This window comes from Idiotropiscis lumnitzeri, chromosome 15 (assembly GCF_059441095.1).
Source record: "Idiotropiscis lumnitzeri isolate Australia: NSW breed Sydney's pygmy pipehorse chromosome 15, RoL_Ilum_1.0, whole genome shotgun sequence".
Classification (NCBI taxonomy): domain Eukaryota; kingdom Metazoa; phylum Chordata; class Actinopteri; order Syngnathiformes; family Syngnathidae; genus Idiotropiscis; species Idiotropiscis lumnitzeri.
Window position 1 is genome coordinate 5,526,684 of NC_142405.1, and position 15,235 is coordinate 5,541,918.

At 43.7% G+C, this 15,235-nt stretch overlaps 1 protein-coding gene across 2 annotated transcripts in view; it reads right to left on the reverse strand.

Moving 5' to 3' along the window:
* Positions 1–15,235, reverse strand: part of tex2 (testis expressed 2) — a 39,447-nt gene that overhangs the window by 11,439 nt on the left and 12,773 nt on the right. The window contains exons 1-3 of one of the 2 annotated variants that reach the window (XM_088316577.1): positions 10,910–10,959; positions 2,304–2,764; positions 1,392–1,463 (exon numbers count right to left, since the gene is read on the reverse strand). The gene's annotated coding sequence lies outside the window, so the exon portion shown is untranslated. Of the gene's footprint in view, positions 1–1,391; positions 1,464–2,303; positions 2,765–10,909; positions 10,960–15,235 lie in introns of those variants that run through there. The other variant, XM_088316576.1, reaches the window with a different exon arrangement.

The following is a 15,235-nucleotide window of genomic DNA, read 5'->3' on the forward strand; positions in this document are numbered from 1 at the left end:
TTGTGACGGTCTTAACTGGAACATCATGAGGCTTTGCAGCATTACATTTCCACCGCTTCTGACGTCACAGTAAAATGTCCTCACAAGTTGCTTACAACCTGCACAACTCCAACGTCTGGATTTGAAGGCGTCAGTAATGTGTTTTAAATCCTTTAAGATGGCAAACAGAGGCAAATCAATGAGCAAAAAAAAAAATCACGCAGGGCAAATAAACGTCAAATGTCAGCATAACCCGACTTGAGCGTCTTCGTTTCCCAACGGCGCAAAGCCGATATTAGCAGCTCGTAGAACAGTCGTTCCGTTTAGTGTACGCCGTGCGAGGACGAGTGTTGAAATAACATCCCGCGCCTGATAAAAAAAACATTAGCATGAGCTGCACACAAATACACGCAATTTGTGATGAATATGCATGATGTATTGCGTAACGTGCTGTCAAAGCCTTGCGGGTGTTTCAAAGGAAACATCCGCCGACAAAGCTCTGATAGATATTTACATCTACAAGTGGACCCCTGCGGAAATCAGCATATAATTGATACGCTTTCTAAAAGCATTGAAAAAAATAAATTGTTGTTGTTAACCCAAAAATTCCTGAAAAAAAAGGGGGCTCCCCGGACAAAAAAAACAGCACCCCAAAATGTTTTGCTACTCACAGGCTAAGTCACTCACAGTAGTTGTGAAAGTCTTCTTCATTTATGACTGCCTGACTGTATTACACTGCTGCCCTGTGGCCAAGTTGTGCACAGCAGAAGGAGCCACAATGAATTCATTATCATTGCATTCCATTTTGTTAGCCGAGATATTTTTTTTTAAACATGCACCGTTTTATTTAAACAAAGTCCAATTAGTGTGTGTTTGTGATCCCAACAACAAATATCTACTTCCTCGCCCTCATCTTGCCAGCCAATTTTGGTTCCTGTTTGACAAGGAGTGGAAACAGCCGCTGTTATCGCTCTCTGTCGATTAGAACGCTCGCTAAAATGTATTTGCTGAGCTGTGCAAGTGTGAGCGCTTTGCGCTACGTCCGAATACCTTCAGCTGACCAGTGTCTACGCACACGCGCACGCACACGCTCATATTAGCGTCAGAAGCAATTAGCTGCGAGTGTGACACACGTGTAGATTTGTTACACTGACGCTCTAATGAGTTTTGTGTTGACTAGCATGATTGTAAAATTGCTAGTACGCGCGTGTGTGAAAAAGTAGACTACATTTTAGATGACCTAATATCAGGTCTAAGTTGTGGCGCAGCTGACCCGTTGCGATTTTGGTGGATTTGATGAAGGTACAGGCAGACCGATTGTGCGCTCTGCCGATATCTCTGTATTTCATTCACAAATGTGACAACATCATTCATGGAACCGTCAATCAAGTTGGGAGGAAGGTCCAAATTACCTTAAGACTTGACATTCAAACTCCTTCTGTGGATCATGTGGGCTTCACGTCCGTGTTGACGCCGACGCTCATCTTTTTCACACACAGAAAGAGACATGAGTTACATTTAGAAGCATTTTGGTAATTAAGGATGATTGCCTGGGTTTGACGGCAATATTTGAGATGGAAAGTAATAATGTGACTTTGATCATTTGTAGAAGGTGGAGATGTTTGACATACAACGGGGTTGGCGAAATTAGTCGTCGTATCCGAGCTGTCTTTTTTTTTTTTTTTTGAGTAACAATTCAGACATACAATATTACCAAATACATCTCCAATATTAACCCTTGTTAATTTACTTTCCTATATTAACGCTCTGGATATTTAATATTTGTATTTAGAATTTGGGACTTATGTGAGTAGTAATAATAATTTAAAAATATATACATATATATATATTGTTTTAATTCCAACATAGTAAAACTTTTTGCAATGAACTCTTCGTTTCCAGAGCTGTACATACACCGTCACCAGGATACATGCATGCACTGAGGCAAATTGGTGAGTGCAATCAACAATCTCAAACCTCAATTAAATCTCAGGAACTATTAGAAAGGCTACCTATTAATACTATATGTTACGTCATAGAAATCTAAAAAACTGGGGGGGTAAAAAAAAAAGGCTCCACGCCAATGCCTTCATTCTTATGTTGTACATCAATTGTGGTAAATGAGCTTTTAAAGGGCCAGCACTTCATTTTTTTTGCCGTGGTGGAGCATCATCATCATCACCACCGCTTTATTTATCACGGTTGCTAGGAGGATTTGTGCTGCAAATCTAATCGGGCCTACGACGACAGAGTAATCCGGTTCATTGTCAAATCAAACCGCTTCACGTTGAGCACATAAAGAGTGTAAATAATCTCAATCTCACCCAGGTTACTGCATCCTCATCACGGGGATGTCCAGGCCACAGTGTAGCATCTCCAAAGCAAGCTTTGGAAATCTGTGCAATCCGATCTGGTTCCGGACGTGATGAGGGACTGGACCCCCCCTTACCGGAACACACTCACACACAATGTTTGCGGGGGTTCCGAGCGGCTCAACCTGCTACACGGCACGTCTCTATGGCGCGATTACGCGGGTTGATCTGAGCTGGGCAGGGCGGGTTTTGTTTTGGTGAATGGAAGCTGATCAGCGCCACACCCCCTCGTCAACAACGGTGACTTCGCATTTCCGTACCCCCCTCCATTCAACCACCCCACCCTCCACGAGGTTTGGTCATGTTTGACGACTGCAGGAGGACGCGCGGCCGCTGCACGATGAGGAGGCGAGCTGCGTCATGGCGCCGCAGGAGCGAGCTTCCCCCTTTTCCTCAAATGCAGCCTCGTCTCCCTTTAACGTGGAAGACAAAGCAGAAACAAAAGAGAAAAAGAAATTGAAGGGGCAAAATGTCATTGAAGTAAAAAGTGAATTATTTGGCTTGAGAAGGGGAAAAGGGCGGAACATGACACCAAAAAGATTTTTTTATCACATTTAAACCAAGTGCAAACAATACTTTTGGTGTCAGTGCATCTATTGTGACATGCCGCCATCTAGCGGCCAAATTGAGCATGTCAGTATGAGCGTCACCGCTGTTAAAAAAAACCGTTGACGTCGTTCATGATATTTAGCATAAGCAACATTTTATATTTAATCAACCATTAAAATTTTACATTTTAGAATCAACATATAATCAATACTTCACTTTCATTGATTTAATATCGTATGGGAATCTTCTTTAATATTTAATTAATGATGAGAACATTTGATAAATGACTAAGGTAAAATGCATTCTATTCAGGATGTATCAACATTAATTTATTTCTTAAAATGTATGAATGATACATAGTACAACATATACATATATACTCATAAATGTAGAAGAGAATCATTGCTCATATGTCACAAACCCTCAGTTGGATTTTTACACTCAATATTCAGACATTGAAGTAAAAATAATGATGTTATTTAATAACGTGGCGGAATTGCAAATGACTAAAATATGAATATGCACATGCAAATTCAAATAAATATATACATGTAATAGCATCACTGAAGTTACTCAACATACCTTCAGGTGATCCTCACACCCTCAAAATTCCCACTCGACGCAAAAGAAATCTCACACATAAAAAAAAAATCCCACATTCACCCAAAAACAACACGCACACAAACAGCCTCTCATACTGACAAAAACACTTGAGCTCACCTGTAGTCTCATTCTCGTCATAAAAAAAAAACTCACACACTCGCCCCCTCCCCAAAAAAACACAATTGTCCCAAAAATCTCTCATGATGAACAATCTCACAAAAGAAGCTTTTTTTTGTCTGCACTGCTTCCAGTATTTATAAACTGTTGGATTTTCTTGGACCAATAAGATTTCATCTTCTCTTTGTTGCCATGCCAATCTAATCTGCCCAGTCGTGCTGGCCAAAGTAACTTCACCTTTAATTACTACGGTGTCGTTTCTTTAACCGATCCGATTACTAATTCATCCTCACGTTGTCAGAGTGCTGTCCTCTGATTGGTTGGCTACAACCAATTTTTAGCAACCAACACACATGAATGGCCACCATTTGGTTCATTCCTAGCGCATCAACATCAACGCAACATTTCAAACGACTGTCGCTATCCGACAGATCACGTTGCAATGAAAAATCGAAAGCGTACAAATGCTCTCAAAGGGTTCGGGTGCATGACGAGCTCCAGAAAGTTCTTTGCCTGACCTCCTTTCATGCCTCCATCCCTACGCCGCCTCGCCTCGTCTCGCCTCGCCTCTTTTTAATACAAATCAGCCTCTCAATGGCACGCACATGTTTGCGTGTTATTTGAACTCCGCCAGAGAACTTCAAACGGCGTTCAAAGTGAGTTTTTTTTTTTTTTCACCCCACACCGCCCTCCCTCCTGTCTGCGTCTCTTTTCGGGGGCACGCAGCCGTGCTCGCGAGCGCACCTGATCAGAAGGTCTAGAGATGGGGATTATGATATGCAAATGAGGCTTTGTTATCGGGCGCCAACATTCGCTGCAGACTTAGCATGAAAAGGTGATGCCCTCTCCTCACTTCACCCACCTAGGCTTTTTTTTTTTTTTAAAAGCATTATGTACCCCCAGTCTTGTACATTATGTACACATTTGAAGCCCCCCAAATCCACTTTTCAATTTACATCAAAACAAAATTGTGGGAAGCACACCATCCTGGATAGTTCAATTCATTGTTCGGACTGCCTTCAAACTAGCGCCCCCTTGTGGCATCTTGATGTCAAGGAAGTACAGGGGGGCCTTAAATTACAAATTGAATTATGCTCATATCTTAATGTAAATCATCCTTCCACACTGATATAAAAAGAGATGTGAATGTGTCCTCTTTGGCCTCCAGGGGGCGGTATAATGCAGTCATACATACGCAAACAAATAAGGGTTTCACAACTAAGAGCCACAAGAAGCTGCAGTAATTGTTTTTGGTTTTTTTTTTTTATGCAGAGGATAAAGAATAGGTGAATGTAAACCGGACCGGCGGTCCCCAACCGCCTCTGGAGTCTCCGTCCCCCCCAACCAGGCGTCCGCCCCTTTTCAATCCTCGCAAGCAATTAGAAGGAGATCCCCGTCTTTTGTCATCTATCCTCAGTAAGAAGAAAGCGAGAGAGGCGGGGTGAAAAAATAAAAAAAGAGGACGCGGAAGTGCCGCTGGAGGTGCGGCTCGGGTCTGAAGCGGCAATATTAGGACTCACATGGTTTGTTTGGAAAGGCTCCTCCAGGGGCCCAAGTGGGATTACGTTGCAGATTTCAAGTTCCCATGGAAGGGGCCTGCACCAGCCGGGGCTTTGGTGGGTTGGGGGCCATAGAAGAGCTCTTTATGAGTTTGGGCTCTGTCTCAATGGACACGGCCGACTCTCAGCATGCTAGCCCTCCATATTGGATGGACACAGAGAAGCTATTGAAGTTAGCCAGACATCGACCCCCAAGCCCCCCAACCTACCCATAAATCCTTTAGTTCTCACCCTCGTTCTTCTCTCTTTAAGGTTTGCCGGTGGAGAAAAAGAGGAAATGATACTCTAATTTCACACAACTGAAATTATCCTCGACTGTCCATTTTTTGTCAGTAAAACCAACATGACAAAGCCTGGGGATGCACGGACTTTCAATGTAACCGGGGGTGTTGGAAGGAATTGAGAATGTTAGCGACTACAGCCGCTACAATAAACAACAAGGGACTGCAAAAATAAAATTAAAAAAAAAAGAGGGAAAAAAATAATTAAACTAAACTAAGACAAGGTGGTGCATTTCCCGCATTTAAAAAAAGAATTTGTATTTATTTATTTTTTAATTGTAGCATATATTTTCCACATTTACTCTGATTTCACCCAGAATAAGAAAAAAACAGATTGAACACATCTTGTTCAAATCTTGAGATTATTCGAACAAAAAGGACACCGTGTACTTCTACAGAAGGAGGAAACGAAAATTGATCTTAAAAGATAATCATCTCATTAAATCATTACGGTACCACAAATGTATTTTGTAGTAACAGTGCAACATCAAAACAAGGGAACACTTGTCGGCAACCCATCTGCACTTTTCCGCCCCTCTGTGGTAACATTTGGTACTGCAGAGTATTTCAACAGAGCCGTCTCAAAATCAAATCAGATCAGACAACATTTTTTGTCACGGTTTGAGCCCAAATTAACTCCGGTTATTGTGTGTTTTTGTTTTGACAATTCCAATTCATTATAAGTCACTTTACGAAAGTACAACTTCATAAAATGCTACATTTTCTAAAGAGTAAACTACAAATGTTTTTGTTGCTTTTCATATACTTCTGGATATATTATTTTATTGATCTTTATTGCACTGTGCACACAAATACCTTCAAAATAATTCAAAGCCAAATTTAATAGACGCAAGAATCTGCACCATCACTCCACAGATGTCGCCCACCACAACGCAGCCCTCCTCCCTACCCCATGCACTTCAATGCCTCCCGTCTCCACCTTTCCCCCCCCTCATCACCTCATCCATCTTCGTCTACCGTCGCCCCCACCCCAGTCGTATCCCGTTGAGCAGTGCCGACACAATGCATAAATACATAAATCTACTGTCTGCGCATGGAACGTGGAATACGCGCGTGTGGGTGTGTGTGCGTGTGTGTGTGTGTTGTTGCGGCAGAGGTCGTGCTGACATAGGCGGCAACCTCGCATCAACCTCTTTCATGTGTCACCACAATACAGACGCACAACAAGGCACGCCCCCCCCCCCCCCAATCCCCAGAACTTGTCACCGGGCCTGAGTGGGAGGGGGGGGAGACAAAAGCTGCCAGTCAACCTGGCTGTGCTGGTGCCAGACGGGCTCTCACGCTCTGAAGCCGTGCCGCCGACCTGATGGCGGATGCGGCCCTGAGGTCAAAGGGCAAAGAGGCTGTTAAAGCGTCAGCTGACCTCCTTTGGTTACCCGGCACACGCATGTACACACACACACACACACACACACACCCACACACACCCCCACACACACGCACACTTGATTTAATGTTGTATAAATCTCAGGCAGGTCATGGCTTCCACTCGTCACGGCTTTCATTTATACTTCAAAGGCGAATGATGTTTTTTTTACACTTGTCCTCAAAGTTAACATGACCGTCGTGTTCCTCCACGGAGAGAGAAAACAAGATTTAAAAGCGGCTTTTAAGTGGAAACGGATAACATGGCGCGGTTGGGGCCGTTTGTGTTTGTGACCCGCGAGTCTGCAAAACACTTATTATATGTAACATATTATATGTTTGAAGAGGGGAAAAAAAGGCAGAGGCTAGAAATGATTGGAATCACTTACAGTGTCCTTTCATTGGTTCCATATTTACAAAACAGACTTTTATACAGCTGCAACATTTCACTTAAAAAAATGAGTTTGGAAAAAAATTACTATTTAGTTGTTTCCATGGCCTACTTCCACATCATCTTTTTAAAAAAGTAATTTTTTTTTTTAGGTTGAGTTTAAATGGGTTCAGGTCATTCTGAAAACAGTCACATCCCAGTTGATTGAGGGTGTGCACACTTACGCAACCATGTTTTTTATGACAAAAACCTAATTTCAATTTTTTTTCATGTCGACAGCTATAATAGAATCATGTATGACGTAAAATCTACACCAGACATTCTTTCTTATTCCACAAAATGTGGATCTATCAAGTCAACAGCCACAACCACACCTTGGATCCAAGGGACATTTTCATTTAGAACAAAATCTCAAAGCACGAAAACTTAATTTATAGAAATACAACTAAGGAAGTCAGTCTTTTTTATTTTTATTTTTTTTTTACACGTCGTCCCTTATACATTTTTTGTCATTAGTACTCGTGTGAGGTGCCTCAACTTTGTTGAAAATAATATTTTCTTCTGCTTATAACTCTATGTCACTGGCAAAGAGATGAACAAACATTTTTGTGGTAAATAAATAATTTTCAGACAAATGAAAAAAGTGAATTTCCTGCACTTGGGTTCACGGAAATGTGTAGGCACCTGAGATAGCCTCACTGCGCTTTTTTTTTTTTTTTTTTTTTAGTAACATTGCCACCTACTGGCCTATCAAGCACATAACAGCATTTTCCGCACATCCTTTCCACATTTAGCAGTTTCAAGTCACCGTCACAAGATCACGGCTTGTGAAAACCCACAAGGAAAACTTGGCACTTTTTATGACATCTGAGTTGCTGTCAAAAATGCTACAAATTAGAACAATAAAGAGAATTTAGCAAAAGATTAATTGCAACATCCACCTCACCTCCCTGAGACAAAGAAAAAAAAGGTGAGTGAGTGAGATGAGGGGCGGGGGCGGAAATCAACAGAGCTAAAAGAAGGAATTTTTATCCCGCTGCGTTAAATCGGCTGTGACGAGGAAAGATTCAAAGGATGAGGGGAAAAAAAACAAAAAAAAAACAACGCCCACACGCGCCCGCACAGCCGCTCCAAAAACAAATTAACATGGAAAATGCTCGGGCTCGTCTCCGCTGCTCTCTTCAAACCGTCATCAGGCCTCTAATGGGGGCCAAGTTCAAAGCCCCACTAGACTCTCGCCCGCCGCTTTGCCGGGATGGCGGAACAACACTTTGGTCTCCGGCGCCCTCCTGATGTTTGTTTATCCTTTGCATCAGTCTCCCCGTCAATGATGCCCCCCCCCCTCCCTTCCTATTTTTCTTGACTCCATCCGCCATCGACTCCATTCCCTTTGACTTTGTCTCCCCTCATGCGTCATCTTTGTTACTTCAGGCAGCTCTTCATCACGTCTCACTCTTTCAGATGTGACGTTGATCAATGTGCGGCGGGCGGGCCGTCCTCCCGCAGGTTGGCCTAACCTTGGATCTCCGTCAAAGCCTTGACGGGAGTACCCTCAAAAAACAAGCCTCTGTTCTCAGACAGATGGCCGCATAATGCTGAAACACGAACGCCCCTTTGTCGCCTCTCGCCTTGCCGGGACTCTAAACGTTTTACTTAATGTATTGCAGTTCGTCATTTTAGGCGATCTTCTTTTATGTGTCTTTTGCATAAGTGTGCACACCCTCAAACGTAAAATGCTTGATTATTTGAGTTGAGCTAATGTGATCTAAGTGGGGTTGGCATCAATTGCTCAGTTGATCCTTTATGTTGATGCCGTGCAGCACAGGAGGATGGAACGCTTTGCAATAATCTCTGAAACGCTACGCTGTGCTGATGTGATTCGAAATGCAAATTAATCACTGGTGCACGGAGTCAGCTGTAAAAGCCAAATTTCCAGGTTTTGGTCGCCATAGTGCCGCCAGTTTTGGACATAGATGCAATATTTAAATTCTCCTATATAATAAAACAGAATTCTAATTGCAATTTCATATTCATCTGTGGTAAGAAAGCAAAGTGTGGAGAGTCTCTGCTGCGGAGATACACATTCAGCAAGTGAGGATCGATTGCCAACAGGCTAACAAAAAATCCACACGCTGGGAATTAACAATTGGCTCATTCACATTGTTTGAAAAAGTTTAAGAGTTTTTAAACCCTGTGTTTATTTTATTTTATTTTTTTTTTCAAATATAGCAAAAGAAGAAGCTCGGCTAATTGGACTTAGCAGTTATCAACTCTTCCCTTTGTCATTTTTTTCTGCTGATAATAATATTGACTTGAAGGGCAACATAAACAAATCAAGGTCAAAGGTCAAACCTACAACCCCAGAACTACGAGGCAGCAGGCATGCTCACCACCAATCCGCCGTGCTACCTGCATTAAGATTCCGGACAACTTACATTTATTTGATTAATAGATTGCTATTTTCTGCGTCTCACTCAGGATTAAAGTCTTCCTCGTCTCGTCTCGTCTCTCCCTTTGCCCCTTTCTCTTTCCAAGATGGCACTTCCTCAAATGATTAACTCGGGCTATCTGCTCATTAAAAGGTCTTCAAAGCTTCGCATTGATGTAAAAGCATCCATTTGAATGTGTAATCGCCCACTGTGCCGCGCGGCTGCTGGGCTCAGCGTAATTTCCTGCGGATTTTTGGTGATAGGCGCCTCTCAAAGAGCTCACAACAAGCTCGCTCGGAAGAAAGGCGGCGGACTTCATCAAAAAAAAAAAATCCTCGGAAAAAGCGGGCCGGCGCATATTTGCGAAGGCTTTGTTTATATATGCTGACAAAAAGAATCGTAAGATTACATGGAAACTGGTCGGGCTGTCAGTGCGGCGGAGATGATAAGCGTTGTTTGAAGATCAAAGTTGCGACATCCCGTGATGAAAGTTTTTGTCTTGAAAGACGTTTGGAACGTCCGGAAATTGGTTGGCGTCTGTGAAGTCGCACCTTTTACTGACATTTCCCTGAATTTGAGAAGGAAGGTTGACGAGAAACGTCGTCAAACCGCGTCTGGAAGAGGAGCACGGGAAAAAAAAAAAAAAAAAATGAAGCAATGCATCAAATAGTTGCGGCACAACTTTTACATCTGGAATTCGTCATCGGAGGGAAATGTTTCAAGTGGAAATCGTCAACTTTATAAACGCGTATTTGAAAGCTTGTTATGATCCAAATAACGCTTCTCTCAAATCTGCGAGGGCGGGGGGGGGGGGGGCAAAGGGGTCGAATCCAACTTATTTATTGGCGTAATCCCATTTAAGATTTATTTTTTTTTTTTTGTCGTCTGCGTGCATAGCAGACGTGTCGACCGGACTATTGACTTCAGGCTAAACCCCTTCCTGATGGGCTTTTTTTTTTTTGAAAGACGCAGATGGAGACCGGGGGCTCTTGACCTCTGACCTGCGCCACTAAATCACATCAGTGGTTTGGCTGGAAGGGGCCGCGCGGGCTTTCACCAAGCAGATGGGCAGCTGTGCGCACGCACGCACGCACACACACACACACACACACGCACACAATGAGCTGTGCAGAATATTCCAGCAGCTTTTTAAAAATAATCACTTTTTAGATGGTACTTGGCATCAAATATTTGCAAACCACTGATCGACACGCATCGCAAAAACTGAAAGCGTCTGAGCTACCCATTTGTTGTCGGCACAGCAGGCACCTCGCATTCCTGGCATAGCCCGTCTCCGAAAGCATCGAGTGACTATCGCACAGCGTCCACATCTTGGTTGCCTGGAGACAAACAAACAAAGTCGTGGGGTCATGTGACCACAGGAGGGAAGCCCGCGAGGGGGGGGGGGGGCAATAGAGGACTAGCCATGTTTGTTTGGGATTCTTTGAATTTTTCAGAGCAGTGGTGCCAACATGGTCTCTGGTTTTTGCTCACGGTGGGCGAATGAAAGGGAAAGGGGTTCCCATTTTTTAATCACTAGCCGTAAACAAAACGTATGGCGGATTAAGGTTGGTTGAAATACAATTATCACCTTTAATTTGTCAATCAATGGATGGACTGCGTTACTTTTTGCGTTTTTTTAAATTTTTTTTATTATTTTAACTCATTTACTGCCATTGACGGCTTGAGACGTCAAAGATTTTTTTTTAACTCGGCTGGTAGTGAATGAGTTAATGATGAACCGTGCACACCTACCCCCACGCCGCAATTTAAAACAGTATCGTGTTTTAAGACTCCACATAACGTATATTGTAATCTATGACTTCTATTAAGAAATGCGTCACCACAAACAGGAAGCGTGTGGATATTTCGAGAGACCGCCTTGCCGCCTTCACTGACTTATGCCCGTGCCGCTTCTTAGTAAGCACATTGAAATTATAAGTAGAGTGAGGTATTGTTGCAAAAGAGTATACCGCACGTTCAGCGGATACACAAACGGGATGGCTTGGCGGCGTCTCGCTAAAAATGCAAAATCTGGAAAATGTATTTTTCGGTGTGTGTGACCGCTGCGACGAATCGGCGGCTGGCCGTTGTAGTTGGTAAATTCTGCACACACCTCGAAAGTCCAGTCGGGTTGGGTCGCATCCCGCTTCGGGCAAGGTCCTTTTAACCAGCCAAGTACAAAAAAATGGATTTTTGACGTCTTTAGCCGTCAATGGCAGTAAATGAGTCAAGTTCCCACATGAAGTTGCATAAATATGCTTGCATGATGCGGAAGAACCGGACTGGTTGATGACGTCACGTAATCATCCGTGTCCGGTTCCAGTATGTTGGAGAAAGTCTTCCCCGAAAAATGGACGGCGGGGGACGAGAAGTACATATTTTCAAGCCTTTTCACTTCCTGTAGGTGTAATGTGCAGGTGTCCCGACGCTTTTGTCGATAGAAATGTAATGTGGAACACATGGAGGCCACAATGAGATCATGAGAATGTCGAAGAAGCGCTCCAGACGTGATCCTCTGAACATGTTTGCGCTTCAAGGCAGCAGCCGGTCATGATGTAAAGCACAACATTTCCCTGCTGGAACACATTGGAAGACTTTTTTTTTTTCTTTTTTTTTTCTTCCCAGTGTCATTTGAAAAACACTGATAAACAACGCCAACGCGTGTTCCATGGTAACAAAACACGACCACGCAGTCTCATTTAAAAAAAAAATTTTTTTTGGGGGGGGGGGGGGGGGGGTGTATCTGCGACTTGAGGCCGTGAGCGCCTTTTGGCCAAACGGCCCCGTGCCCTTCTGTGATGTCATCAGCTGCCGTCACGCTGCCTGAGGTTTGGCCTTTGAAGGCGCATGTGATGGCGTTTGTTCCCTTTCATCCCGTCGGACGATCAAGGGCGCTTCCAAAGCAGTATGTTATTTGCGCGGTGATGTCATGGCCGCGGGGGACGCCGTGTCATGTCTGAGGCCCTGGGAAGCATCGAACACGCGGCTTAGCTGCGGTCCGGCCTCCACGACATAATGACTATTATGCCATTTACTGCTGAGTTTGGATTTTTTTTTTTTTTCTTCAAAGCGATGTGCTTGAGCCAAATGACATCTGCGCATGATGTGAAAAGCTTTGACAGGATGATAATATCCTTGATGTCACCGTTCAAGCTCTGTCTACGCGCCACTAAAATGCCCCCCCCCCGCCATTACTTTTGTATAGACATCATGTCAACACTGGGTTGTTTCAGGAAATATCCCCGTCCATACGAAAACACTTAAAACCACTCCAAATGATGCCAAGCCTGGATGGAAGTGAAACAACAAAAATGACAAGCTAACTCCGAATAGAACTCCAGTGGCTCTATTAGTGCGAATGTTCTGATGACTGGCCGTTAGTCCACTCGTTCATTTTCTATGTTGTTGGAATTCATCCGAGACGGGCGACGCACTTGATTGGTCTGCAGCCAATAAAAGGCCGTATGGGCACAAACCTGGGATTATTTTGGGATTATTAGAGTGTTAGGGTCAGGGAGTGATGGTAGGGGACGGAATTCGGGTGTTGAGATTCTGGTTGGGCTGAGGGTTACATAAAGTGATTTTTGTTTTTTTTTCACTTTTATTTTAAAGCGACCGCTTCGTTTCAAAACAACTTACAAGTCCTTATAAAAGCAGGTGTGGTTGGAAGCCGCCATATTTTCACGCGTCTAAATGATGACGGATCACGTACGGACAGAATGCCGCCCCGGTTATTCCCCGTTGACCCGTAATCAGACTGACAAAATAAATATAGATTTCAAAATATCGCATATTGTGCCATTAAAGTCTGCATGGCTATCGCGTGTGTGTGTGTGTGTGTGTGTGTGTGTGTGTGTGTGTGCGCTCTCCCTTCCTAAGGTTGGGACCTCACCTGCACATACTGACTCAAGGTGTTCCGTATTCTCTGCCAAGTGCGGCTGCTATGCACAAACACGCACGGCGCAGGTGCGGCCAACAATGGAAGCTTTTGTGCTGGCTTGGCACGCTGCTGGACCAGCCGGGCTCATATCGAGGAGCACGATCTGGACGAGCAGAGACCGCCGGTCTCCGAGAGGGTCGCAAACGCGTGGTGTCGTGTCACCGTTGCCTCAGTGCGACGATCCTGAATCGGACATTAGTCCACGTGGATTAACTCATTCACTACCATTGACGGCTAAAGACGTCAAAGATCCATTTTATATATTTTTTTTACTCGGCTGGCAGTGAATGAGTTAACTCATTGACTACCATTGACGGCTAAAGACGTCAAAGATTAATTTTTCTTTTTTTTTTTTTTACTCGGCTGGCAGTGAATGAGTTAACTCATTGACTACCATTGACGGCTAAAGATGGCAAAGATTTTTATTTTTTTTTACTCGGCTGGCAGTGATTAATATAAAACTCTCAACTCCATCTTGATGAGTCACATGACGTTGACACCACGTCACATGCCCGTAAAAATTGACATTTTGGAGATCGCCGACCTGCTAAGGAAACCAATCCGGTCTCGTAAATTAGTTTTAGTACCCCTCTTTGTTTTTGAGTCATACATTTGGCATTTCCTCCTTTTTTTTTTTGAACGCGCGTGTGTTCAGGAAATGTGGCCAAAAAAGCAATCCGTTTCATGTCTTTTATCTTTCAACGGATGAAGCACGTGGCTCATTTTGAACGTCCTGCTCCACGTGACGGTAAACAATGCTGTTTTTGATCACGAGGCGGACCGATGTTAAGTACGAGTGAAACATTGCAGAGTGCATTTTGGACATTTTGTGCCCAACAGTAACCAAAAATCCTGCTTGACAATCCCAAAAATTGTTTTCAGTATTTTACTTTGACAAACTGACCCAGGATTGCGGACGAACTAAAAGTGGTTGCTTTAAATCACGTCGCCACTTGGAAAATTATAAAGTAAATTAAAAAAAACAAAAAAGTTTTTTTTTGTTGTTTTTTTTAACCATGTGGCTATATCCAAAGACGACAACAAAGAAAACGACAAGTAGCATTTCGGTCCATGGGGGATTATCCTCAGGTGCGAGTACACAACTTCCTCCCTTGAAAAAGTAAGCCATTGTTGTTCCGTTTCAAATCCTGCAGGATCAAAAAAGCATAACTAGGTTGCGTACGGCGGCGGGGAGGGGGTTGGATGGAGGATGAAGAGGATATGTTTACACTCTTGCCGGCGAGAACCGAGGCCGCATATTTCAGTGTAAACCACACCGAAGCGTGTTGAAAGTTTGCATGAGGCCGCTCCAGAAGGGATGGGGCCGAGGTTCGCGGCACGAGATGTAACACGTCTCAATAAGTTCAATGTTGGCTGACTGCGCCATCAACTGTCGCATCAGTTTGAAACTTAACGCAAGTCGCGACTTGATGGGCAAAATGCTTAATTGACGTCATTTTACCGAGATTTCTTTCTTTATTACGAAATTAAAGTGCTGTGAACCAACAGCTCATCTGTCCTCTTCTTTTTCCCAGCTGTAGGCCTCACTTGCTGTCCTTTCGGGCATCAGCCGAGATGACTTTTCTGCTCTTTCACGTGCACATCCGCCTTGCCTCTAACGACAGG